Below are 27,779 nucleotides of genomic sequence, written 5' to 3'. Positions count from 1 at the left end.
CTATCTTGTTTCCTGTTTAGTTTCTTTAAAGCGCTCTCACAATCTATAATTATCTTTTGCATTCGTTTGCTAGTTTAGTGTGTTGCTCCCAGTCATGAATACAGTAACATTATCTTGTTCACCATAGCGTCAACCTAATACCTACACAGGGGCACAGCCATAGCCTGTGGCTTGGTAGACTGTGTACTGTACAATTCCAAGGGGTGATATTCACATAGACCACAATGTACAACCATTGTAAGCTCTACATGGCAGTCCTGAGGGGCTGAAACACAGTAGAAACTCAATAAACATCTTGGAAATAAATGCATGAATTTTTTCTGTCTGTTTTTTATTAGACTATCTTGCCCTATTGCTCAGGCTGGAGTGCAGTGGCATGATCATAGCTCACTGCAGCCTTGACCTCCTGGGCTTAAGAGATCCTCCCACCTCAGCCTCCTGAGTAGCGGGGATTACAGGTGTGCACCACCATGCCCAGCTAATTTTTTATTTTTTGTAGAAATAGAGTTTTACTATATTACTCTCAGGCTGGTTTCACACTCCTGGGCTCAAGTAATCATCCTGCTCTGTCTTCCAAAATGCTAGGATTACAGGCATGAGCCACCAAGCCTAGCCACATTTTTTCTGATGTTATTTTCCTTATGTTACAGTGGACAGAAACTATCACTTACTTTACTGCTGAATGATGAATAACTAGAAGGCAGTGGTTTTTAGCATACATGAGAATCATCTGGTAGGCTTTTAAAGGCAGGAATAGTTGTGCCCCACCCACAAGGGTCTCTGATTCAGTAGGTCTGGAGTGGCACCAGTAACCTTCTTAGGGGATGCTGGAGCTGCTGGTCTGGAGCCACACTTTCAGAACCACTGCTGTAAGATCCACAGACGATGATGATGATGACGGCGATGAGAGAGCACTCCAGTGACAATCTCTCTCTCCCTTTCTTCATTCTGTTTTTACATTGGAGCTCAGAGTTACTGTCTTGAAATCTAAATTTTAAACCTGCTGTCAACTTTTGTTGACTCCTTATACCTATAGCTCAAAGTCCAAACTCTTTCCTGTAGTGCTTAAAGCCATCTTCCACCTTTGGGAGGCACTAGTCATTCTCTGTTAACCCCACTCCAAACCGCGAGTGAGCTCTAGGAGGCTTAGACCCACATACCCCAACTCTGGCTGTATATCAGAATCACCCAAGGAGCTCTCAAAAAGTACAGATGACTGGCTCTGTTCCGCAGATTCTGATTTGATAGGTCCCACATGAGTCCTGTATTTTTTAAAAGCTTCACAAGTGCATTAAACTACCAACTTATGAGATGTGGTCAAGATACAGTCAAAGGCAAGTTCATAATTTTGTAATCTTTCCCAATAAAAGAAGAATGAATAAAAATAAATGAAATAGGCAATAACCTTAAAAAGTTATGAAGAGAACAATAAAAGAAAATTTATAGACTGAAATAAAAATGAAGAGTAAAATTCAGTAACTTAGAGAACTAAAAACAAATAGAAAGGAAAATTAAATCCAGAGAGCAGATCTTAAAGAAGCTAATAACACATGAACTTCTGATAAATATATGAACAAAAATATATGCCAAGACATTTGAAAATCTGGATGAAATAGACGATTTATGTGAAAGCAGTTATGAGCATTGACTCAAAAACTTCAAAAATATCAGATATGTTTTATTAATGCAACAAATATTTATCAAGTACTTACTATATACCAGGCACTGACCTAGGCAGAGGGTCCAGCACTGGACAAATTAGGCAAAAATCTCAGCCATTGTGGAGTTTACTTTTGGTGAATCTAAGCTCAAAATCTGACCGCCCATATACAGAGGCCAATAACCTAATCACATATATAAATAAAGATGGAAAAATATAAGCATAAGACCAGGAAACTATATCCAAAAGTACCTTAAAATTACTACTTATCCACACTCATTCCAGGGTTATGACAGTTTAATATTTTTAAAAATACATTAATATAATGCATCAAGTCAATAAATCTACTAATTTTAAAAATGTTGATCTTGGTAGATGCTGAAATGATAGTCAATAAAATTGAATGTCTATTTCTGATAAAAATCTCTTGGAACACTAATAGGAGCATAGTTTCTCAACCTGATAAAGGCAATAGAAACTAAGAGTCAACAACACCTTTCATCGTGAAGGTACTTCCACTTAAAGCAGAGAAAAGAGATGAATTCTCACTGTCACCATTGTTATTTAGCATTGTCTGAAAGTTCCGGTAAATACAATAAACCATGAAAATAAGAATAACTATAGAAAACGGAGATAAAATTATGGTTCTGTGATGACAGCATGATCACACACACCTTGGAAATCCAGAACCACAGCTAAATAATGTTTTGAATTAATAAGCAAGTTCATCGAAAGTACAATGGCTGCAGGATAAATATACAAGAACCAATGACTTTTCTATATAACAGCAATAAACATTGTAGAATATATAGTAGCAAAAACTATGAATTATCAAAGGATGTGTGACACCTATATGAAGAAAACCACAAAATTTTATTGAGCAATATAAAATAAGATTTGACTAAATGGAAATGCATATTGTGTTCTTGAATGGGGGTACTGTAAAATAAAATGATGTTACTTCTCCCTAAATTGACAATTTTCACATAATTCCAATCAAAATTTATATGGGACTACCTGGTTGGCTTGACAAAATCTAAATTAAAAAGAGTAAAAAAATTTAAATACTGTAAAGCATTTGAAAAGTGAATTATTGGGGTGGAGGTGGAAGAGAACTTGCCCTACCAGATACTGAAAGGTATTGTGGTGGTATAAACACTGGAACTGCAAAGTATTGTCCCAACAAGTAAAGATCAAATCAACGAACAGTTACAGACACTTCTGAGACAGATCGTCGGATATGTAAATGTCCCAGGCAGTGTGATTAAAATAGTATGCACCAATGTCATGGTAGAAAACAGTGGGCATGTTAAAGAAATGAAGGCTGATGTGGCTGTGGTATAAATAAGTTTAGTACACATTTGTACAGTCTTTTAAGAAAGCAATTTTAATATGCTTGTAAAATAGGCAATTTTAAATACATGATAAAGAGTGCTTTTTGTCTCAATGATCATTCCTTAAATAATCTCAGAAGGATGTAATCCAAAGTGTAGATCTGTTATTAAGAATGGAGGTAGTTGGGCATGGTGGTTCACACCTGTAATCCCAGCACTTTGGGAGGCTGAGATGGGAGGATCACTTGAGCCCGGGAGGTCAAGGCTGCAGTCAGCTGTGACTATGCCACTGCACTCCAGCCTGGGTGACAGAGTGAGACCCCATCAAAAATAAAAAGAGTGGAGGTGTTCCTTATAATATTGTTAATAGAAGCACTAAAACTCAAAATAACTTAAATGTTAACTATAATTTATTGTATATTATCAGAAAGCTAAAAGAGGATTTTAAATGTTAACAGAGCAAAGAAATGATTAATGTTGGAAACTGTGGATATGCTAATTACCCTGATTTGATAATTACACACTGTATCAAAATATCACTCTGTATATTTTAAATAAGCACAATCAGTATGAGTCAACTAAAAAGAAGAAAAAAGGAAAGTTAAGAAGCCAGGTACACACACCAAGAGCGGACTTAAATGATAAGCAACAAGGGACATGTTAAATAAATTATAGCACCTCCATATATTGGAATATTTTGAAATTATTAAAAAGTATGATTTGAATGACCCAAGCATATTTTTAAATGAAAGGGCCGGATTCAAAACTATATTTGCTATACAACCCCATCTTTCAATCAATATACACATGTGAAATATCATAAAGAAAAATGTAACACATGGTTAGCAGTGATTACTTAGGGGATGATGACCTTACAGATTTTTTTGATAGTTAAAGAGCTTTCAACTTTTCAAAAATGTTAATTATCACAAAGCAAACTTTAGCAAAGATAACATTCAGAAAAATAAACATTAAACACTCCTGATGTCATTTCATGCCCAGCTCAACTATCACCTCTTCTCTGAATTCTTCAGAGCTTCTCCAATAGCATTACTCTTTATAAACCCCATCTGCCTTTTTATAATCCCATGCTTTACATTCCTGGATGAGTTACAGTTCAAACTATGCACATTGATCTTCCCACTTACTTCTAAGCTTCTCAGGGATGTGGGCATTAACTAGGAAGTTCCTGTGAGAAATATCACAAAACTCTGCAGAGAGATGCCTATAAGCCTACAGTCCTGTGAAGAGACCTACACCTAACTTGGAGACTCAGGAATGTGAGCACAAATCTGGTGGTGTCATCATGTGTATCACAGGAATTGGGTGTCTGTAAGATTTTGCTATTAAATTAGGTGACAGTACTTTTCTGCATGTTTGTTGGATGTAAGAAAACAGTATTGCATAATAATTAGAAGAAAAACATTCAGACATTAGACCTTGGAAAAATTAACCCCCATGAATCTCTGTTTTCTTATAAACCTATAAAATGAGGAGGGCAATATTACTTATTGGTGGATGTTGGTGAGAAATAAATGAGGTGATGCAAATTTGTAGGCAAAGTGCCTGGCCCACAATGGGTCTGTTACGTACGTAATACACGTATCACCAAGAGAATTGTATTATTTAAACAAGTGTCCCCAACTTCTGGGCCATAGACCAGTACTGATCAGTAGCATGTTAAGAACCAGGCCTCACAGCAAGAGGTAAGAGGTGGACAAGCAAGTGAAACTTCATCTGTATTCATAGACACTCTTTGTCACTCACATTACCACCTGAGCACCGCCTCCTGTCAGATCAGAGGCAGCATTAGATTCTCATAGGAGCACAAATCCCATTGTAAACTGTGTCGGGGAGGGATCTAGGTTGTGCATTCCTTATGAGAATCTAATGCCTGATGATCTGTCACTGTCTCCCATCATCCCCAGATGGGACCATCTAGTTGCAGGAAAACAAGCTCAGAGTTCCCGCTAATTCTACATTCTGGTGAGTTGTATAATTATTTCATTATATGTTAGAATGTAATAATAATAGGAACAAAGTGCACAATAAATGTAATGTGCTTAAATCATCCCCAAACCATCCCCGCTTCCCCCTCAGCCCCCAGGTCTGTGGAAAAATGGTCTTCCACCAAACTGGTCCCTGGGACTTCTGATTTACAGTGATCTGATTGGCACACCTCATCTTTCTCTTTCACATCATGGAGTCATAATTCACATCTCCCCTCCCTCACCTCCTCTTGCTTCAACCTAGTGAACTATAATTTGTTACCTGTTGGGAGAGAGAGCTATCATTCATTGCAGGGTCAGCTTCATGGGCATGAAACCTGTGCAGACACTTGGCTTGTGCACAAAGGAGCCCATGTGTGGTTGAATGCTCTTTTGTCACCCTCTTGAACTTTTTAAGAATTTTTGAACCAGGGCCCTGCAGTTTCATTTTGCAATTGGCACTGCAAATTATATAGCCAGTTCTGTTAAGTAAGCTATCCCATCTTACTGATCCCCTGGCAGTTGCTAGAAGGTTATGTTCACTGATAGAACTGTAATAGTTTCTAGATTATTGAGGCATTAGAGGTGTTTGACTTGTCTAACTTTGCTCGTGTGTGAGAAACAGCCTTTGCCCCAGAGAGGTACCATCTAGGGAGACTGGACTTAGGGGATCATTTCAGTGCTGATGGGCTGATGTTTGCTGTTGATTTTGGAACTCCCAGTTTAGATTTCTTCTGTTCTGCCTGCCATTACCTGAGTTATTTATAGGAACAACCACCACTCTTTTGCTAGAAAAGCAAACTGCTGTTTGCTTCATCTTAAGCTTTCTAAATAAATTGCTAAAAGCCACATTGCTCCTGGTTTTGGTGACTTTTGCTGTTTTCCAATTCTAACTCTGGATGCTGTTCTGCAAGGTTGGAACCAGCTCTGGCCGTCATTTGTGCTAGATTCTCCTCATGTGATATCTATTTCAGAAGCTAGACTGGGAAGGATTTTTGCAGGAGCTCTTTAATGTGCAAACAGAAGAGGATTTCTTTGAATCAGGGCAGATGTCTGAATGGCTCCACATGGCCTCTGAATCCAGCAGCATGGACATGAGAGATGTGGCCCACGTTCTTGGCTTGGTCTGTGAGTTGTCACTTCTTAATTTGCAAGTTGATCCTCCTGGAAAGGCATTTGAGTCTTGTTTGCACTTAACGGCTGTTCTGCCTCTAGGAAAGACTCAGGAACAACCAGTAGCTAGATGATTTGGACTGGGGTTGAAAAGCAGATGTCAATGCCATTTTTACAGGACACTGAAGAAGGCAGGAATTCACATTAGAGACTCCCGATAGGGAGACTAAGAGTGTCATTAACCAGCTGCCGTGAGATCCACTCTCTGAGCCTCAGTTCTTTCATACATAAAGGGTGATCTTGTTACTTTCCCCTCCCCGTATCACAGGGTTCTCGTAAGCATCAAGTGGAATGGGAAAGAGCTCTTTGTTAACCACAGAACCCTGTAAATGTATCAGAGCTGTGCCCTGTGACATCTACTTTTATAAATCTAAGCACAGAATTAAAGTTTATTTCCATTTTCCACCTTGATGTCCCTCTACCTCCCAATTTTAGGTTGGCAGGAGTCTGTTGGCAGAGTGAACAGCATATGCTAACGGGTAGAGGCTAAATTGGCACCATCTGTTTGAGTGACTGCAAATAGTTCCAAAATGGCTAGGGCATAGGGGAGTGCACTGGTTTTCTCTAAGCACCACCTCAAACTGGGTGGTTGAAATAACAGAAATTTGTTCTTTCACAGTTTCGAGGCCAGAAGTAGAAATCAAGATGTCTGGAGGGTTGATTCACTCTAGGGATTATAGGAGGCAATTTCTTCCTCTTTCAGTTTCTGGTGGCTGCTGGCATCCATTGGCTTGTGGCCACATCATCCCAGTCTACTTCCTCCTCCATTGTGTGTGGTCAAATCTCCCTATGCCTCCTTCTTTTTAGGACCTACCTAGATAATCCAGGATAATCTCCCTATCTCAAGAGTCTTAACTTCATCACATCTGCAAAGACCTTTCTTCGCCATAACATTCAGAGGTTGCAAGGATTCAGAAGTGGCCATCTCTGTGGGGCATTATTCTGCCTGCCATGGGAATGGAGATGGAAAGATCTTGAAAGATTGCTTAAGCCTTGCTCAGGGATTTGGAACATATCCTGAGTGCAGTGAGGAGTCATCAGGGGGTTTTAAGAGTTTGCTGAGGTGGGCTGGAGGGTCAGGAGCAGAGGCAGGATGTCTGGCTAGCACCGCTACAGCACAGGGGCCCCAGACCTATAAGCAGGAGGAAGCCCCACACTCCCTTCTGGGATTGTGGAGAGGCTGCGTCTTGTGGCCAGTCAACGTCAGAAGTTATTCCGAGCACTCCCTGAGCCTCCTGGTGGTCTGACTTAACTCACACTAGGGCCTCTAAACCCCAGTATCAAACATTCAGGGGGCTGTGTTTGCACAAGATGTGTAGCTGTTCTTGTGTTCTCTTCCTTTTGTTTGGAAAAGAGTGAGAGCATATAAAAGCTGAACTGATCACCAATGCAAAATCTCACTTTTCTCAGGAATATTTCTGATTGAATGAGTAACAAAGTCTTAGGAAAGCATCTTGGTTGGGATTTCAGGTATCAGGAAGCAGTTGGAGTGAGTTTGGGGAAAATGGATTTTCCTGCCCTCTGTGGGCAAAGTTACCCTGTTCTTTGGAGTTCCCCAAATCCCAGCTCACGCCCAGACATCTGAGCCTACTCAGTTTGGGATGTAGCATGAGGAAAGATGGAGAGGGCAAAGCCTAAAGCTCTGAGATATAATTATTTTTCAAGATATCATGGCCTCATTTTACTAAAGTCTATTGCATTCGTTGTATGTCTTAAACACCATTCCACAGAATTTTAGTGCTTTCCACTTCTACCCTTAACATTTGTCCTTAACATCTGTAATAGTTCAAAAAGTGTATATCTTAATACTGCAAGTAAAAAATGAAATATGATGGTCTTAAATGTCCTTTCTCAGTCTCAAAATAAACTATAAATAATAATCATAATGAATATTTGTATTGTTAAAGATGTTTACAGATGAAACTTCGGGAATGCCACAAAATAAGGCTGAAAAAAGTATTAAAAATATTGTCATACCAAACCAAGCCTTGCTCTTCTAATAAAACTCTAAAATGTCTTCTAATGCATGGCTTACCTCTTCAACTCCTTTGTGAAGAGCACGTGCTGCAGCGTAGAGGCCTGGCTTATGGCTGGTAGCTACAGCTCTGCCTTTGCAAGAATCTCTTGGCTATTGGTCTGCTCACTGTTCTCAGAACGTTATACCGTGACCCTGTGGAAAAGAACGTTCATGTGATTTGTTGTACCATTGTGTTTATAATTTTGGTAGGGCAGGAGAGATGGGTAATGAACTGCTGAAAATTGTTTACAAGCTTGTAGATGTCCCTGTGCATTTAGCTACAAATCTATATTAAAGAAAGAGAGAGAAAGAATTCACTCTGGTAACTAATGAAAAAGAAAAGAAAAGTAAGAACTGCATTTTGGAAACAAATAAAAATATTACCTAATAAAGTTCAGCACACAATGAAATTAGGTTTCCATGAAACTTCATATGCCTTTGATTTTCTTTCCTTATTGATATTTTTTTGTTGCATTGTAAGTTCTCTTGGCTTTCAGAAATATGCTGAGTCCTGGCCCTGAAATAACTTTGTATTTGTTAAATTCCTCCTTATTCGAGCCTCTCTTTTGCTTTAATACAGTATAAAAGAAAAAAATTTTAGCACCCTTACACCTCCTTTCCTCTAATTCATTCCCCTGAGCTAATAAATGTTAGGAGTTTTGTGTATATTGATATATTTAAAGACATATAAATGTATATGGATCTATAAAATCGTACATACATTTATTTAATAGTTAATTCAAGCAATAATTTGCTAATTAAGCAGATTTTTATGAAATTGTTGTATGTGTCATCTCTGTTCTAGATGCTGGGGATACAGCATGGAACAAAATGGGTATAAACCCCTGCCTTTATTTGTATTTTACTGGATTGTTTTTTCTGAAGAAAGTCTTAATATCAGAAGTAGCTGTGGCATAGAGGAGTACATGCAATGAGGATATTATTGCAAGAGAACTCCGCTTTAGGAAGTTCTCTTGCCTTTGGTGGTCTCCAAGTTGATTCTCATAGTGATCAAGTTTAGCATCAGAAGAGGCTGCCAAAGGATCTAGTGAACTGATAAAATAAAATGATCACCTCAGTGTGTTAAGCACCATTCTCTTTGTGGGCAAGGTGAGAAACCAAGTTCTGTATACAGAGCTCACCTTCATAGGATTTGGCCTAATTAAGGATATAAAATGTTGATTATAGCTTTCTGAGAACCGCTGAAGGACCATGCAGAAGAGATTGCCTGAAGCCAGGTCTGGTTCATCAGTGAAGCTGTCTGGGAAGCTCCTTGCTCGTTAGAAACTTCAAAGGTGATAGAGAATCCTAAATGTATTAAATAGCTTTCTATGTGAAAGAAATAGCAATATTTACCCAAACGGTGTCTGCTTTATAAGCAAGATGGCTTGACTGACCAGAGATGGACATTTGGGGAATAAGAGTCACTTAAGGAGTGAGGGAGCTGAAGGAGTGAAGACTCCCAGAGCTGAGGCTTTTGTATTAGCCTTTGAACCTACAGGACCAAACTAGGGCAAGTTTGAACTCATTGCAAGCACCCAGATAATTGTTAAAATAAGAGAAATGGGTTGAGGTGAGGGTAAAAGGAGGAACTTTATTGAGTATCTAGACAGATTGAAAAGTTTAAACATTTATTATTTTATTCCATGTAGAAGGATTATTGAACCACATCAATTATTGAAGAAACTGAATTCCTGAGAAATCTTGAAAAGATTTCAAAAGTTGAATCAAGGAACTATGGACAAGGGGGCAAAAGAGGCTGACATATTTAGGAAGTCTAAAGAGGAGGATCACCACCACAAGCCAAATAGCACATACCATCAAAATAGGTCTTCCTTCTTATTTCTCCTCCTCCCTCCCTTCCTTCTCTCTTTCCTTCCTTCTTAAAATATTTATAAAGTACCTACAAGGTGTCAGGCACTGAGAACACAAAATTGACCACAACTTGGACTTTGCCGTTTAAGAATTTGCCTTTTAAAAAGAAAACTGTACTCTTCTTGTTTCTGAATAAAGTCACAAGATAAATAATATTTTAAAAGCTCACTTATGATAAGAAGTATCTAGATCTTACCATCATATATAGGAAATAAAACCACGTTGGACTGGAAGAGTGTGTTACTTTAAAAAGTTTCTCATATTGCATAATTGGTTCTGAAGAACTGTGGGTAAATCTAATAATTTCAAGATAATGTCCTATTTCCTATTACATGCATTGTAATTTCTTTGGAGCTATGTCTTAATTGTTGATGGCCTTTCAGTATGCTATAGATTCTATCAGTTTCTTTTAGGTTTATTCAATCACCATTTTCATTCTCTATGCATCCCCTAATTGTCTCTGTAAGTAAATAACTAGTTTATTTGGGAAGTTACTGTTTCAAGAACTACCTGTAAGTTCAAGTGGCCTTTGGAGTGTGAATAAGTACCCATAATTTATCTATCGTCAGGCAACACCATTGTGAGTTTCTCTTATGGGTTGAATGGTGTTTACTGCTTTCTAATACCTCCATGGGAATCATCAACTATCTTTCTAAGTGCTTACTTTTTACATGAATGATCTCAGACAAAAATGTCATTTGGTATAATTATTATAGCAAATCCTTTAGAATTGCCCAAGGGTATATTCTTCTTCCAGGGCATTATTGCAGGGACACAGCTCTGAAGATTTGAAGGGTCCTCCTTGCTCCTTATGGAGGAGTCTTTGGTCTATGGTAGCCTCCTTTCTCCATTGGAGTTCAAGTGGCCTAGGCTATTATAGACTCATGCAGAATTTACAATTTATAGGCAAGACATCGAGACATCGATGGCTTCTGCAATGAAGGCTTTCATTCCTTCACATAGCAGCACATTTTGTCACTTAGATTGGACATTCCATGCCAGTGTCTTATGGCGCCTTCTTCAGACTTCTCTCTCCATTTAAATCTGATATTTCAAGGGAAAAGAAAAAAGTAAACTATTTTTTGCCACTCTATTATAGAGTATCTCTAATGTCTTTTCATAAAAATTCACTAAATATCAAAACAAAAGATTTATTTCCTCCATAAGTTATGAATTAATATGTTCATTGAGAAATTTGCAGTGAGACAAGGAAGCATGCTCACAAAAAAAACTACTCTGAGAACAACTACATTGCCATTTTAGAACATACTTGGAATTTGTGGGCATGTGACGTTTATGAGAGACAGAACCAGATCACACAGTTTTGACCAGTGTATGCCATTTATTATAAGTAATCAGATAAAACCTGCCTGAAGAGAGAGAAGTAACTCCTTGACACATTTGTTGAGCCTATTTGCAAATGTGTAACATAGACTGAGCTGCATTTTAACCTTCTTACTTCTAACTGGCAGTGGTTATAACAGGTCCTGACATAAGTGGAATAACTCTAAAAAGGTTTTCCAAGTGCTTTTATTTGCTCTGAAATATTCTCACCCTTTGCACTTAGGTATTTGGGTCTGGGGTATTTTGAGTTTCCTTGGGCAATTTGCAGGGAAGGAACCACTCCAGTGGAAAGGTTGCTACCCCACACTCCTCACCCCTTTCTCAGAAGCTGCTTTGTATAGTTTTAAGGGTGTGAGGTTGTGGATGATTCTTATTGTTTTATGTTTTCTTTAAAAGAGAAAAAGGATAAAAACCCACCCTCTATTCATTTTTATTTATTTGCTTTTCTCATCCTGGATCCAGAAAGGGCATGAGGAAGCTTACCTTCACAGAGATCGCACAAGGAAAACTGCAACTTAAAATATTTAGAGGAGGAAATAACAAAGAGAAAATGTACTCACTTTTTAAACAAATATCTAGTGGGTGCCTGCTATGTGCACAGAATTGGGCTGAGCAGTAAAGCTTCAGGGATAAGCCAAGCAGTTCTCTTGCATGGAACTTACAGTCTAAGGGGAAACAAATGCTTATCACATAACCACATGTATATGCTGTGCTAACTGTTATGGGAGGGGGAGCACTGGAAATGATGATCTAATTTACCTCAAAGGAGAGAGGAGGCATATGATTAGCTTTCCCTGAAGGCTGAATAAGGATGCACTACTTTTAGAGGGTGGGCATGGTGGTGATGGGACAACAGATGTGATCTGTTGTTGATTATGGAACCTCCATTAATTAGCCTGTGCAGAGGTTCAGTCTATATCCAGCCATGTGCTTAATTGCAGGTAATATTATGGCAAAATCTCATCAAAATACTTTTTTTAAGCACAGATATCCAGTGGTTTTATTTATTTAATTTTTAAAATAAATTTTATTGTGTATAATTGAAGTTTACAACATGATGTTATGGGATACATGAAGATAGTGAAATGGCTGCTGTAGTGAAGCAGATTAACGTATGTGTCGTCTCACATAATTACTAGTCTTTGTGATAAGAGCAGCTAAAATCTATTTATTTAAGAAAAATTTTTAATACAGGACAATTTTATTAAATTTAGTCCTCATGTTGTACGTTAAGTCTCTGAACTTGTTCATCCTACATATATGCTATTTTGTATCCTTTGAACCACATCTCCCCATTTCCTCTCCCCCTACCTCCTGCTGGTGGTAACCACTGTTTCATTCTCTGTGTATTTGAGCCCTTACATATATAAAGGGCTCATATATATACATATATATATATATATATATATATATAAAATAAGTGAGATCAAGCAAAATATTCCCCATGTAAGTGAGATCAAGCAAAACTTTTCTGTTACTGGCCTATTTCACTTAGCATAATGCTTTTCAGTTCCATCCATTTTGTAGCAAATGGCAAGATTTTCTTTTTTAAGGCTGAGTAATACGTGTGTGTGTGTAAGTGTGTGTGTGTGTGTGTATGGCATCTAGGTTGTTTTCACCTATTGCCTATTGTGAATAATGCTGCAATGAACATAGGAATACAGATATCTTTACAAGGTGGTGCTTTCATCTCCTTTGGGTAAACACCCAGAAGAAGGATTGCTGGGTCATATGATAGTTCTATTTTTATTTTCTTTAGGAACCTCCACACTGTTTTGTATAACAGCTGTACCAATCTACATTTCTTTCTTTTTTTTCCTTTTTTTTTTAAGACAGAGTATCACTCTGTTTCCCAGGCCGAAGTGTAGTGGCAGGATCTTGGCTCACTGCAACTCTCTCTCCCAGGCTCAAGTGATTCTTCTGCCTCAGCTTCCTGAGTAGCTGGGATTACAGGTGCGTGCCACCATGCCCAGCTAATTTTTGTATTTTTAGTAGAGATGGGGTTTTGCCATGTTGGCCAGGCTAGTCTTGAACTCCTGACCTTAGGTGATCTGCCTGCCTCAGCCCCCTAAAGTGTTGAGATTACAGGCATGAGCCACTGCGCCCAGCTCAATCTACATTTCTATCAACAGTGTCCTGGGTTCTCTTTTCTCCATGGTGTCGCAAACATTTTTTATCTTTTGACTTTTTGACAATGACTATGCTTATGAGTATGAGGTGATATCTCATAGTGGTATTAATTTGCATTTCCCTAATGATTAGTGATTTGAGCACCTTTATATTAAGTTATTTATAGAACTGAAGAAAGATTCCTCATTCGGAAAAAAAATTCTTCTAATAATACAATTTATTCTTTGTAAACTATGTGGAATTGACTTTTTCCACTTTTTTTTTTCATAGAACTCTTTCATCCTATGGGGGGTAGGGACTTCTGCCCTCCAAGTTTTCATCATGATTCCAAATGCACTACTGAAGTGGCATTGCTTTCTTTGCTATTAAACATGGGTTTTCTGCTGCTTCTAGAGAGTTCCTTTCCTGATGGAGGTCAGCAAACTGCAAGGTCTAGCAATGATTGATCCCAGTCCCACACGGCATTTTACAAAGCCGAAGTAACAGCAGCCTGAGCCACTGCACAGTAAAAGTGGTTTTATGTTTCCAATGCCTGTCCTAAAGTAGTTTTAGAGGTCAGCATTGATCAATAAATCATTCTGATCACATGTATCCTCTCTGGGGGCCCATTAGCTCATGGTGATGACTTAGTCATCTCACCATCAGCTTCATTAGTCCAGAAGTCCCTGAGACCACAAGTTCAAATCCCTGTTGAGCTGATGTAGCTCTTGGTCCTCCTGAAGTAGATAAATTGAGCTTCACAGAGTTTGTCGTGCAGAGATTTCTATGACGCATCATCTGCTCTCCAGTGGCAGTACAATATCTATGACCCCTTTCTGAAAAAGGAGACAATGCCTGATCCTACCTTAGTAACTTCTCTTTTTATCTAACTCAAATAAGGCAGATATATGGCTTCTGAAATGATTAGATTTGTTAAATTCCTTAAAATGCCATGTCAGGGCAATGATGCCCTTTTGCCAATAATCCCATGCCCTTAACTGTGTGTACATGCTGTGAGGGCTTGGGAGAGGGAGGCTTTCAAATCCAGTGCTTCCAAAACTCCAGCAGAGGACTAGAGTCAGGAAAAATAAGGAGGAAGGGGACCACTAGTAACTCTTTTGAAAGACAGTAACAAGATGTCTATATTTTTTCTCCTTGTGCCTTGTGAGTGGTAAGATTATCAGGATGAGAGTAACATCAAGGTGCCTTATCTTCCTTCTGTAGCCAAGAGGACTCACGCTAGAAAAAAAGTGATCTGCAGACCAAGGACATTATTCACACTGCATATTTATGCTTGTATACTCATGTAATGTTAGAAAATGCAGTGAACTGAGAGTTTTAGTTGGGTAGGGCTTTGTCTGAAACTGTAGCCCAAAAGTATCACGAATATTCTTATAGTTGAGATGCTCAGGGTCCTGAAAAAACTCCTCAACAGTCAATATCTGATTAATTCTCCCCCAAGAGTTCCTGAGAAGTCAAACAAGAGGTGAAATTATCTTCCGCGCTGTGGATGGGTAAGTGACCCTCAGATGGTCTTTAGGAACTGGCTGTGGCAGTTATTTATTTTACTAGGCTGGAAAAAGCATGAGGACCTTTTTGTCCCCAAAGGTTCCTGCCTCTCCTCCTGGCCACTGAAGAGAGATGCAAAGGAAGGCTGGTATTGAAGTTCTCTACCTGGTCCAAACCTCTCCTCCCTTGTCCATATATTAAGAGATTTCCCATATCTGTTGGCAGAGCCCCCCAAAAGGTGGCAAATGGGCAAAGCAGTGAGGGGTGCAGCCCTGTGGTCTTCTTCCTGTGGGTGGGTGGGCTGAGATTCCCAAGGTCACTCAGTGATTTACTGCCAGAATGGAAATCACTCCCTAGATCCCCTGACTCGGCATCTAGCTCTCCATCCATTAGACCGTGTAGCCTTTCACCACCAGTGAGACAAACTCAGGACACTTTAATTTCAGAGTTTGATTATATGTCTATTTTTCAGCTATTTGCTGCAACATTCTGGGAAAGTAAGGTTTAAATTTCCTACAATTCAAATCATTTTCTAGTTTACTTATAAGTGATTTTGAAACAGTTGGCCCTGGAAAGCTGACAACTTGATAAAATGTATCTTTCAAATCAACCTAGTGCTGCCTTTATATATAGTTAAATCATTCAAATCCATGGTGCTGAGTTAAGAAACGGAGATCTTCTGTTCCCAGGCTGCCTGTCACTTTGGGTAAGAAAACACACAGAGTTATGCTCGCTTACGCTTACTCAAGTGAGGTCTCTTGGGAAAGAAATAAGCACTGGCTTTTGGCAGGTTTATCTGCTTTTAGCCAATAAGAAATGGTTTCTGAGGGATGTGCATTGGGCAAAGGTGGTTTGGGGAGACTTAGTGTCAACACTAGCAGCCAATATAATGTTGATGGAGAAAAGATTTCATATATATATTGTTATGAAGGTTGGAGGGTTGAGGAGCAATACTGAGTATTCAACACCAATGAGGCAGTTTCTATTGCTTTAAAATAGTAGATTGATCTGTATTTGAACTGATGTGGCATTTATTCATGACATCAGTCTGGGACTGATGTGACACACCTTGCATCTTCCTACACCAATCCAGGATCTCAGACATGGTGGCTTCTCTGCTTTTGCTACACGATATGATTGCATCCCACTTTTTGGGGGGAAAATGGGGTCAAGAGCATGAAAAAAATAGGGAGTCATTTCAAAACATCTACATTTATATCCAGAGATTCTAGATGTCAACAGAAGGGTTTTTATGCATTTTTATTTCAGGGTAAATCAGTGAAATGAAATCAGTATCCTCATACTACTACTGTAGTTAACAATTAATTAAAAGGTTAATTAAAAGAAATGAACAGATACGGTGATTAAGCTGACTTTCTTTTTTATTCCAATAGCCCAGATAAAGACGTGGTGCTACTTGTTCAGTTGTTTCCCTTCATCTCTGTATGATGCTTGTTATTCTAAAGAATAGGAATGTAAAAATCAGTACTGTAGTTGAGTCCCTTAACATCCAGACAAAAGAGTGCAGTACCATGAGCAGCCTTGGGGTTAAAGGGGGCGCACTTGAAAAAACAGCCAGGTTGCTGGGAGGGTGAGAGATCAGATGGGTACCCTTGCCACTGGTGTAAGGAGGGATGACAGCTAATTCAATATACTCTGCCACCTATAATGTTCAAAAGTAAGTGGTAGGAACACATACACATCAATACTATCTGTTTGAAATCTGGCTGTTCATAGTGATAATTAGCTTTAAAAATAAAAGATGGTTTAGATTTTGAGAAATACTGTTATAAACACAATGAATAGCATACATTACTCATAGGTTTGTTAGCCAAACATTTCAAAGTACGAACATTAATCTGGTGAAGTCATTTAAAATTAAGTTAAAAGGATTGTGTTTCCTACTTTCCCCGGTCATTTCCATACTCTGTTGTCTGTCTCCTTGGCTAAGTAGATGAGCTGGGAATGTAAGACGGTAGTTACAGCATGGGCTTTGGAGTAAGGTAGATGTGAGTTTGCTTCCTGCTTCTACTTTGCTTTAGGACCTTGGTATATAAGCTCTCTTGGTCCCAGAATAATAATGCCTGTATTGGACATGTGTAGAATTAAATGAGCAAACCTACATACAGCTTTTTGCTTAGTCACTAGCACAGTAGGTGCTCACTTAACAGCACTGTTACTGTTATGTGCTCATGCGTCTGAACATTATGTCTAAGTTCATTCACTTCTAAGTTCCTTAAAGGCAAGGTTCATGCCTTGATCTTCTCTACAGTACTTCCCACGTTGCTAATAGTTGATTCATTTTATTGAAATTAATTGGATTAGAAATTGCAACCACAGGTAGAACCACTTTCTAGGATTGATAACCCTGAATGAAGCATGAATTCATGCTCTTCTTTTGTATATAGGCTCTGTGGGTGAGGGTGGAACCTCCTAGCCAAGTTGAAAAGAAGATGACGACTGGGGAAGAGAATACCACTACTGCAGTGAATGTACTGATGATTGCCCTGGCTCCAGGCATAGTAATCTTTCCCTTTGTTTACTGTGAATCTAAGGAGAACCCCAGCAAAATGAAGAAGCTGACTGTATTTCTATAGTAATTTCATGGCACAGAAATAGCAAAATAGTTCAATATGTCCTGTTCACCTGATACTATGTGCTGATTCATGTTTTCAGGTTGTAGGACAGTTGGAAATTATGCCAGAGGGCTGTGCGATAAAATGATCCCAGTACACAGGTTCTCCCCTCTCATCTGTAAAAGAACCACACCTGAAAGTGAAAGCGGTATAGTGACTCTCCTCAACGGCCAATGTGGTAGAATGAGTGATAAAGCAATCTCATACTCAAGCAGGCAAAACAAGATCAGATTAAAGATAAAGCATTTGTGGTTCTGAAAGGAACTGATCAACTTTTAAAAAGAAACAATAATTCCAAACCAGTATTTCTCTTGCTATTACTGATTTTGTTGTGGGGGGAGTTCAGTCCTAAATTTTTTTTTTTCTTAGTAGTGAGATAGAACAACCTTATATGAGAGGAAAGAGATGAAGAGGGTGAGATGGAAAGGTTATTAAAAATCTTTTTCACTATAGCTAGGATGCCTTGCTTTCCAAAGTTATATAAAAATAGTGAAAAGTGGTTTTATTTTTGGGAAAAAAAGGGAGGAGAGTAAGAGAATGATTTGTTGAAGATCATTCTGGAAAAGTATAATTTCCATTTAGAAAAACTGAACTTGCAAATTGTAAGCTCTGAAGTTGCAAATACCTTTGAAAAACTTTGCTAGCATATCTATATCAAATGTATCCTGTAATATTTGTCTTAAACTGGTTTCCTATGTATTGAAAGGTTTTACTCTCAAGACAACTGCACGTTGAATCAGAGGATGCATAAATAAAGGGCAAACACCCAATTTTATAATTTACATTATAATTCAGTGGTCTTAATTTTTGTCCCCTAAGCTTTCTGAAAGGAAGATAGATTTGAAAGAGAGGAATTTATTTAGAAAGTCTACCTATTATATTTTAGTGTGAAAATTTTACCTATATGTTTTTATATAAAATGTGTAAATAACCATATAGCAAATGCTATTCAATCAGTCACCCATATTAAACAATATAATACTATTATTGAAGCCCCTGAGGATTTCTTCTTGATAAAATTCCCCTTCCTACTCCCAAAATGTAACACCTATCCTGAATTTGATGGGTCATATTATTTTTCATATTAAATAACTATTAGTTCAAAAAATACATATTAAATACACATTTTGGCTGATAGAGATATAATGACCTAGGAAAAGGTCTACATCTCTCTTCAAATGACCAAGTAAAATCCAGATTGTGAGTTTCTTGTCTTACACAGGCATGTAACACAAATAATAAGGGAATGTTTATTCTGTGTCTAAGATTAGTGGATTAGAGCATGATAGTAAACATGTATTTTGCAAAAGGCCGTCTTAACTATAGAGAACTATTAGATCATTTAAGTTAGCTGAATGATCATGAAAGAATTGGGCAAGTGTTCATTGACTTTTGAGGCTTTTCCATTATTCCATAGATACTTTGCAATTTCACGTGGTTTTTCCCTTTTAACTCTATCTCTAATCTTCATCTCAGCTATATAGTTTATGTCCAGTACTGTGCTTTATATTAATTGAGATAATATATGAAAAGAGTTTAGGAAACTATACAGCATGAAATGAATGCTGTTTTAATTGCTCTGTTACTGAGAAAGCTTGAAATTTAAGAGATACTGCTTAAAGGGTAATGAAAAAAATCTCAGAGTGGAGTTTGCAAACTAACTTTTATACATGGAGGATTTCCTTACAGATTTTTTGAGTTTTATAGCTGGAAGGAATCTTCTAGACAGTCGTTCATCTTGTTTATTTGAAGATATAAAATCTAAGGTATAGAGAAGTTAAACGACTCAAAAGCATGCAAGATCATTCAGGAAGATTCAAGATGAAAACCAGTGTTCCCAAGCCCTCATTTATTGCTCTTCCCTTCCCTGCTTACCTCTTCAGGAGAAGCAAGCTGGGGAGGGATACCTAGATTTCAGTCATGCACCATTTACATGCAAATACCTTCACCTAATGTCAAAGTAATGCTTTTGTGTCACTTGGCCTGGCAGTGCTGAACAGAATGGTTTTCTTCATGGTCAAAACTTTAAGGGGAGTTTTCTTTTGTTTCTACTGCAAACAAAGTAGTCTCTCTTTTCCTAGTAACACCAGATATGTCCTTAGAACTTCTTTGTATTTATTGTAATCTGTGACTATTGTGTTTTGCAGCCTGTAAATTAGATATAGAATTGAATACTGAGGCAGAGCACAGAGTGTTAAAATGTTCAATTCCGATGGGGGAACCAGCGAGCGGTTAAGGCCTGGTGCATATAATGTTAATATTACATTAACTACTATGTTATTGCACGAGATGCTTATTGTTAATGTCTGTGGGGAGGATCCATTCCAAAGATTTCAATTTCAATAAACAGATTACGCAGTTCTACCATACACAATTAGGTAGGTGGTAATGAAATGGTTATAAAGTCCCTTGTGGATCTGTCATCTTTTTTTTTAATTTTGTAAATAACATCAGAAGCATTCTAGAGGGAAGTGCTTATGCATTTATTTATTATTGATTTTTAAAAAATACATTTAACATTACTAGTTATTGCAAATCCAGTCTCAGTGAGTTAAAGAAGATAAGCTGTTTCTAGATTATTAAATGCTGAGTGTACGGGGAATTGTGAAGTGGCATCCTTCATATAAATATATTAAATATTAATGAACAGTGATGTAAGGAATTAATTTACAGCTACATTTACTTGGCAAATAAAACCGTATTAAGGTTTTGCCCTTTTGTTGCATGCAATGCATGTTTTAAAGAAACCCCTTTGGCTAATGGTTTGGGTGACTGCAGTGATGCTGTCCTACAGCTGAAATCATGCACAATGGCAGAGAATCAAGTCGGGTTAAACATGTACCCTTTCAACAGGCAACGAATTGTTGGAGGTGCAACTTCAATAAACTGGCAAAGTTTTTTTTTTTGGTTTTCATTTTTTCCAAAAATTGCACCAACGTAAAGCAAAGCTCTAGTTGATGCGAGTGTGTTGTTTAGGCGTTAGCAGTTCTGCCCTCACTATGCGCTCATTGGACAGTAGCGTAACCCCAAGAAAAGGATGGTTAAACTGACAAAGTTTTGAGGGGTCCCTAAATGGTTAGCTGTTATTCCTTCTGGGGCCTATGATAAAGAAGTAAAAATGAATGCTGGATGGTTAGCAGCCAAAATTTCTTCTTGGAGTAAGATGCTTAATATAGCAGATAAAAATCGGGATGCTGGCCGTTCATTCAGGAAGCCATTCTGCAGGTGAAGAGCAGGGTCCGAAGCAGGCTGTTGGGATTTTATTTTTTCCGGCTTCAGCAATTCATGTAACTTACCTGAGCTTTAGTTTCTTCATCTGTAAAATGTGAATAACTATATTATATTCTTCCTAGGGTGTTGTTATGGAGATTAAAGGAATAGTATACAGTAAGCACAAAACATAGTATATTGCTCATAGTACTCAATAATTGTTAGTAATTTTTAAAAAGCATTCATCATTCACTCCTGAATTCAGTAATATTAAATATTCTAGTTGACAGGACTGAGAATACAGTGTTGAATTGCAGTCCTCAAGTTTCATAGATTTTGCCAAATTTCTAGACATGATTGGGGACTGCCAAGGAATTTAGATACAGTATTAGTCAGGTTTTTCAGAGAGGCAGAACCAATAGGATACATAGAGAGATAGACATATATGGGTGGATTTATTAGGGAGCTTCGCTCATGTGATTATAGGGGCTGAGAAGTCCCATTAAGGGCCGTTTGCAAGCAGGAGAACCAGGGAAGCTATTGGTGTCACTCTTGGTCTGAGGCTGAAGGCCTAAGAACTGGGCGTCTGCATGTGCAAATCCCAGAGTCCAAAGGCCAGAGAACCTGAAGTTGTGATGTCCAATGGCAAGACAAGGGTGTTCCAGCTCCAGAAGAGAGAGCAAATTTGCCTTTCCTCTGTCCTTCTGTTCTATTCAGGTTCCCACCAATTGGATGGTGCCCACCCACATTGGATGAGGATGGATCTTTCTTATTCAGTTCACTGATCCAAGATCCAAATGCCATCTCTTCTGGAAACACGCTCACAGACATCCCCAGAAATAATGCTTACCAGCTATCTGGGTATCCCTTAATCTAGCCAAGTTGACATAAAAAATTAACCATTGCAGGCTGAGCGCAGTGGCTCACCCCTTTTATTCCAAGCACTTTGGGAGGCCCAGGTGGGTGGATCACTTGAGCTCAGGGGTTCGAGACCAGCCTGGCCAACATGATGAAATCCCGTCTCTACTAAAAATACAAAAAAATTAGCTAGGTGTGATGTTGTGCACCTGTAATCCCAGCTACTCAGGAGGCTGAGCCAGGAGAATTGCTTGAAACTGGGAGGCAGCCATTGTAGTGAGCCAAGATTGTGCCACTGCACTCCAGACTGGGCGACAGAGCAAGACTTTGTCTCAAAAACAAACAAAAATAATTAATCATTGCAGATCCCCTCCTCCAGTGTCACATTACTGTTGTTCTATAGAATTATGTTCGTGTCTATGTTCTATGTCTTATCTTTCATTGGCACTTTATAATTACCCAAAGATAAACAACTGCTTTTCCTTTTTCTGTTTCTTCCCCAATCCATTCTTCAATGCTCATCCAAGAAGAGGTGTTAGACAAAATCTCCCCCACATGCAAGCACTGTGGAGCACCTGAATATATCGTTAACCCAGTCAGAAGCTATTGTCCAAAGAGTTACACTTTTATATCTTTGACTACTTTATTTAATTTCTACGTAGTCTCTTTAAAGTGTTGAAATGTTCACACCTTTCTGCTGGGTCAACACATAAGCATATCTAGCTCAATCCAGATAATTATTGCATACCTACTCTGTGCAATGCACTGCAAGAGAAAATGCATAGAACATACATTAAAATGGGCATCATACTACATACTGTGGTGGGAAGAGGTAACAGAAAGATGATAATAGATAGTAGGAGAAAGGATGAAAAGAAGGAAGGAAGGAAGGAAAAGAAGGAAAGGAGGGAAGAAGTAAATAAGGCAAAATGTGCTTTTGAAATTAAGAATTTGTCAGTGAGAGAGAAGAGGAAGAAAAGAAAAAGAGGAGAGGGGAAGGGAGGCCGGAGAAAGAAAACAATCTACTTAAACCCATGAGAAAGGAGAAGGTAGACCAGTGGCTCTCAACCAGAAAGATACGGGTTCCCAGAGTCTTTGGATGACATGGGCAATTTGAGTAAGCCAGTCCTGAGGTTCTGATATGTAAGGGCCACTGTCTTGTTTCAGTGTCTCTGATGGTGTGGATAGAAGTGGAATTAGCAAGAGACACTGGGAAGTAGGAGTTGAGGAACTATCAGCAAACGTAGGAGAGGACAGCATCCCCAGAGTTGGGAGAGGGTTTCTGAAAGAGGCTGTGGCCAGTGTGGAGCATATGTCAGAGTTCCTAGCACACAGGGAACACTTAGTGAACGCTAGTTATTAAAATAATTTATTAAATCTGTGTGGAGCATCCAGTAGAGGAAGACTGAGAACGGCCAAGAGGATTTTATAATTTCAGTAAACCAGTGGTGGAAGGCTTATTTCAGAGCTCTGGTGGGAGCAGTTTACAAGAAGGGTCCCTCCAGTCCCTCCTGTACTTTTCTGTCCCACAGACACTCTCTTGGTTCCTTCTACTTCAATGTCTCCAATTAGCCTTTCTGCTTGGAGCCTCTGCCCCAGTACACACCTCTGATTTTCCTTGTTGCCACTCTTCTATGGCAAACACCTCAGCTATCTACAAGAGAGAGTCATTCTGTGTATCAGGGGACACTGCTTCCTCATTTGTAGCTGATATTCATCTAAAATTGACCTCCTGCCTTCCTGCTTCTGAGTTTTGCTCCAGCCCGTTCTCATCTCCCTTGGTAGAAACCCTGCCTCTACCATCAGCCCTATTTAAAAATCAACATATTTCATGAAGACTTTGTTGCTTATTAATTCTTTGGGATTAACTCGCCTCAGTATTCTTGAAGCATTTATAATATTATGTCTTGTATGACAGTTGTGAACTTGTAAATCTCCTTACTAGATTTAGGACTCTTGAAGGAGTATGCACATGTTATAAGTGTCCGGAGGATAATTTTTGCCAGTGAATTAGTAAGTGAGAACATTACCTTTTTTTGGTGACTCTGTTAGTGCCAAACAAGTAGTTACTTGTTAAATAGCTGTTGAAGTGAGTTCATGGCAGCTATTGACATCTTTCATTAACCTTTTAGTTCACACTTTGTGCACAAAGCAGTAATAAATTCTGATGAAGGTTCTGGGTTAGACTATCAGAACTGTGAGAACCCAGGAGAAGCAAATGCACAAGGGTAAGTACCAGCGAGATTTCCTGTTTCTTTTTTTTAATTTTTTAATTTTTATTTTTTAAATTGTATTTTAGGTTTTGGGGTACATGTGAGGAACATGCAAAATTGTTGCATAGGTACACACATGGCCGTGTGATTTGCTGCCTTCTTCCCCTTCACCTATATCTGGCATTTCTCCCCATGCTATCTCTCCCTAACTCCCATCCCTCACTGTCCCTCCCCTATTTCTCCCCAACAGACCCCAGTGTGTAGTGCTCCCCTCCCTGTGTTCGTGTGTTCTCATTGTTCAACACCCGCCTATGAGAGTTCCTGTTTCTTAGTTCGCTATTGCAATCATCACCTACTCCAGGCACCATCTATTCCTAACTACAATCTCTTGCCTTCTGTCTTTTCTCTTGCTTGCCCTTTCTTTCCTCTGCTGAGATTCATCTTCACAAATCTTTTTATAGGAAGATGGTTTAATACCTTACACTTCATGTAGTACTTTATATTTTCAGAAAAACATTCACATGCATCTCATTGAAACTGATACACGACTTGAGTCACTTCCATCTGCCTGAAGTATATTTCTTTGTTCTGAGTTAGGCTCATTTCTGCAAAGGTTAGTAGAATTGTAGCACCAGAACTTAGTATTTCTTCAGTTTTCAGTCTTCCAAAGACAGCTGTATGACAGATATGTTGGTGTAGGTATTAACCCTGCCAGGTAGATCCAAGCTGGTATCTTTGTTTTATAGATGAGAAAATGGGAGCCCAGAGAGGTCCAGTGATTTGCTCAAGGTAGCTGACTTCAAAATGGCCCCTGTAGACTGATGAGGTATCTTTCAAATCCTCAGAGCAAAGCCATATGAGTATTACTTAGCTCATGGTTCTATTGGTCAGCGACAGGCACTTTGTCTCCCCACAATTTTTTTTTTAAATGGAGTCTCGCTCTATTGCCAGACTGGAGTGCAGTGGTGCAATGTGGGCTCGGACTCCCTGGTTCAACCAATTCTTCTGCCTTAGCCTCCCAAGTAGCTGGGATTACAGGCACACCCAGCTAATTTTTGTATTTTTAGTAGAGATGGGGTTTCACCATGTTGTCAAGGACGGTCTTGATCTCCTGACCTTATGATCCGCCCACCTCGGCCTCCCAACCCACAATTTTATAATACAAAAGCAGTACTATGCAAATCAGGGAAGAACATCTGGAGAAAGAATAACAAAGAATAAGGCAAAAGATAAATAGATTATGCAAAACAGGAGGTAGACGGCCCTGCCTCTGCTTAAGTACATTTTTCCATGACATTTAGAGACCAAGAATTGGGTGTCTTCCCATGTGTCATCATCCTACATGGTATACTGGTCATCTTCTCCAATGTTTATTTCACCTGCATGGTACATTAACGCTGTCCTTGGATCAGAAAATAAGGCACTTGACCCACCATTCATCATAACATGTGCTTTGGATATATTTTTCTATTTGTGGGGATGCCTTTCTGCTGATCCATTTATACCCTCTCATGGAGTTTCCATGGTGACCAGAAAGCATTTTTATAAGACACCTGGTCAGGGGCTGTAGATAAGTCTGTGCCTGTAGAACATGGACAGTCTAAGTGCATGTAGCAGGAGAAAAAAAGAAACTTGGTAAATGAAGCCCTGTGATAGAAAAAGAGCTCCAGAGAGAAGACAAGAAGTGTGCAAAAAAAAAAAAAAACTTAGTGAGGAATATTTACAGTAGTTAGGACACTTTAATTTGGATTTTAATTTCTAACAATGGATGCTCTGTAGAAGACTAGTACATGTTCAGCGAGCAGGCTTGGTTGCAATGCCAGCTTGAGAAAGTTTAACTGGTAGACCTAGTTACTCTATGCTAATAAATACAATAAAGTTTTACATCTTCCAAAACAGTCTGTAGTTTCAAGGGAATAGGTTTTAACTTTGCTTTCATTCACACAGTGAGGTTTTGTTGTACCTGAATTTTGGTTTTTCCAAGACCAGATAGTCTCCATTTAGCAAGTCAGATAAATCTCCGCGATGTTAAGTTTGATGTGAGTCCGACGGAGCCATGTTCCCCAAAGTGTGTTCCCTGGTGCACCACTTCACCAGGGTGCTCATGGGTAACATACAAAACTATAGATGTGTGGACAAAGAAGTTTAGTATAAACAAAGCTAAACACTCTGGCTTTCTCAGAGCCGCAAGCCATTGTGCTGGTAAATTTTAATATACCATTATGCTGGTAAATTTCTAAGGAGGGATAGTATGTAGTATTTCTCAGACATTTTAGTAAATAAAACATTTCCCCTAGAACATACCGCAGTATCATTCAGAAAACTGAGTCATTACTTGGGTAAGTGCTATTATAGAGCCTGGGTTTTCTGGCTATCTGTGACATATCATTTTGTCATATCATTAGAGGGAAGACTGGGGCATGAACAAAGTAGAACCTGTTGGCTGTGTGTCTCTGCTATTACCCCATACTCCAGAGAAGCTCTATAATTCATGGCAGCACCTTGTTTTGCTTTCTGATGTCTGGCTTGAACCCGTGCCAATATGAATTTAACCCACTTTTCTTTATCAAGGACAATTTTAAATGCAATGTGTCAGAGAGTATATGATCAACTAGATTCTGACAGAGAATATCAAGTCCTGATCTACCTAAGGAAGTTTTTTGGACAATTAATTAGATAATTTCTAAAAATCGAGAAATCGTGTCTCCCAAGAATCATGTCTAAACCGTTAGCATTGTCTCCAAAAAGCTGCTTTAATTCTCATGTTTGAATCTCTAGTGGAGATAAGAAGCTGTCTATTGGAGCTACTAAAATTGTGGAGAAGTTTCTAGAAGTAGCTTCATGGAAGGAGTAACACAGAGAACTGGGCATTATGATGCATTATCTGTAGTGGGAAGTGTTCTGGATGGAGATGCAGAGACTTGGGGACCTAGTCCCTCCTTTGACACTTATGAGGTAATTTTGACCAAGTCCCTTAAAACCTCTTTTGGGACAGCGTGTTCGGTGTCCTGTGGATCTGTCTCTTGAGTCAATAGTGTTTAGCCAGAAAAGATCCAGAGACTCTCTATTAAGTAAAAAAAATAAAAATAAATAAACCTCTCTTGGTCTCAGTTTCATCTTTAAAATGTAATGGCTAAAGCAATTTCACTACTGGGAATATTTCCAAAGGAAATGAAATCAGCGTGTTGAAGAGATGTCTGCACTCCCACTTTCATTGCAGCATTATTCACAATAGGTCAGAAATGGAAACAACTAAGTGTCCACCAATGGATGAAAGGGTAAAGAAAACGCAATATGATACACAATGGAATACTATTCAGCCTTGAAAAAGAAGGGAATCTTGTCATGTGTAACAGCATGGATGAACCAGAAGGACAATATGTTAAAAGGAATAAGCCAGGTGCAGGTTATCAGAGACTGGGAAAGGGATGAAGGCAGGGGAAAGGGGAGATGTTCAAAGGATACAAAATTTCAGTTAGGCAGAAGTAAGTTCAAGAGATCTGCTATAAAACATGGTGACCATAGTTAATAATGAGGCATTGAATACTTGAAAATTGCTAAGAGGGTAAATTTTTAAGAGCTCTTACCACAAAAAAGACAACTATAATTTCTACGTTAATTATCTTGATTTAGCCTTTCCACAATGTATACATATTTCAAAACATGTTGTATATACTTCTGGTACTTATGATATACAACATGTTTTGAAATATATATAAATTTTATTTGTCAATTAAAAAATAAATAATAGTAGTAAGTTTCAAACATAGTGGTTAAACCATCGATTTTTTCACCATCTTTTCCTTCCTACGTCCATGCTTTTCAAATGAAATCATTTCTATAAAGTGGATAA

The 27,779-nt window shown here is 38.6% G+C and overlaps 1 protein-coding gene and 1 non-coding gene across 4 annotated transcripts in view; one reads left to right on the top strand and one right to left on the bottom strand.

The window, feature by feature from the left end:
• POU6F2 (POU class 6 homeobox 2) overlaps positions 1 to 27,779 on the top strand; it is a 469,381-nt gene that overhangs the window by 144,034 nt on the left and 297,568 nt on the right. The gene's annotated exons all lie outside the window — the stretch shown is intronic.
• Positions 20,562 to 20,687, bottom strand: LOC135270766 (U4atac minor spliceosomal RNA). Its single transcript, XR_010338899.1, has one exon. It is a non-coding gene; the product is annotated as a U4atac minor spliceosomal RNA (small nuclear RNA).

Source organism: Aotus nancymaae, unplaced genomic scaffold (genome assembly GCF_030222135.1).
Source record: "Aotus nancymaae isolate 86718 unplaced genomic scaffold, 86718_ANA_hifiasm-v0.15.2.pri h1tg000065l, whole genome shotgun sequence".
Lineage (NCBI taxonomy): Eukaryota > Metazoa > Chordata > Mammalia > Primates > Aotidae > Aotus > Aotus nancymaae.
The sequence above is the reverse complement of the archived record's forward strand: the minus strand, read 5'-3'. Positions and strand labels throughout refer to the sequence as shown.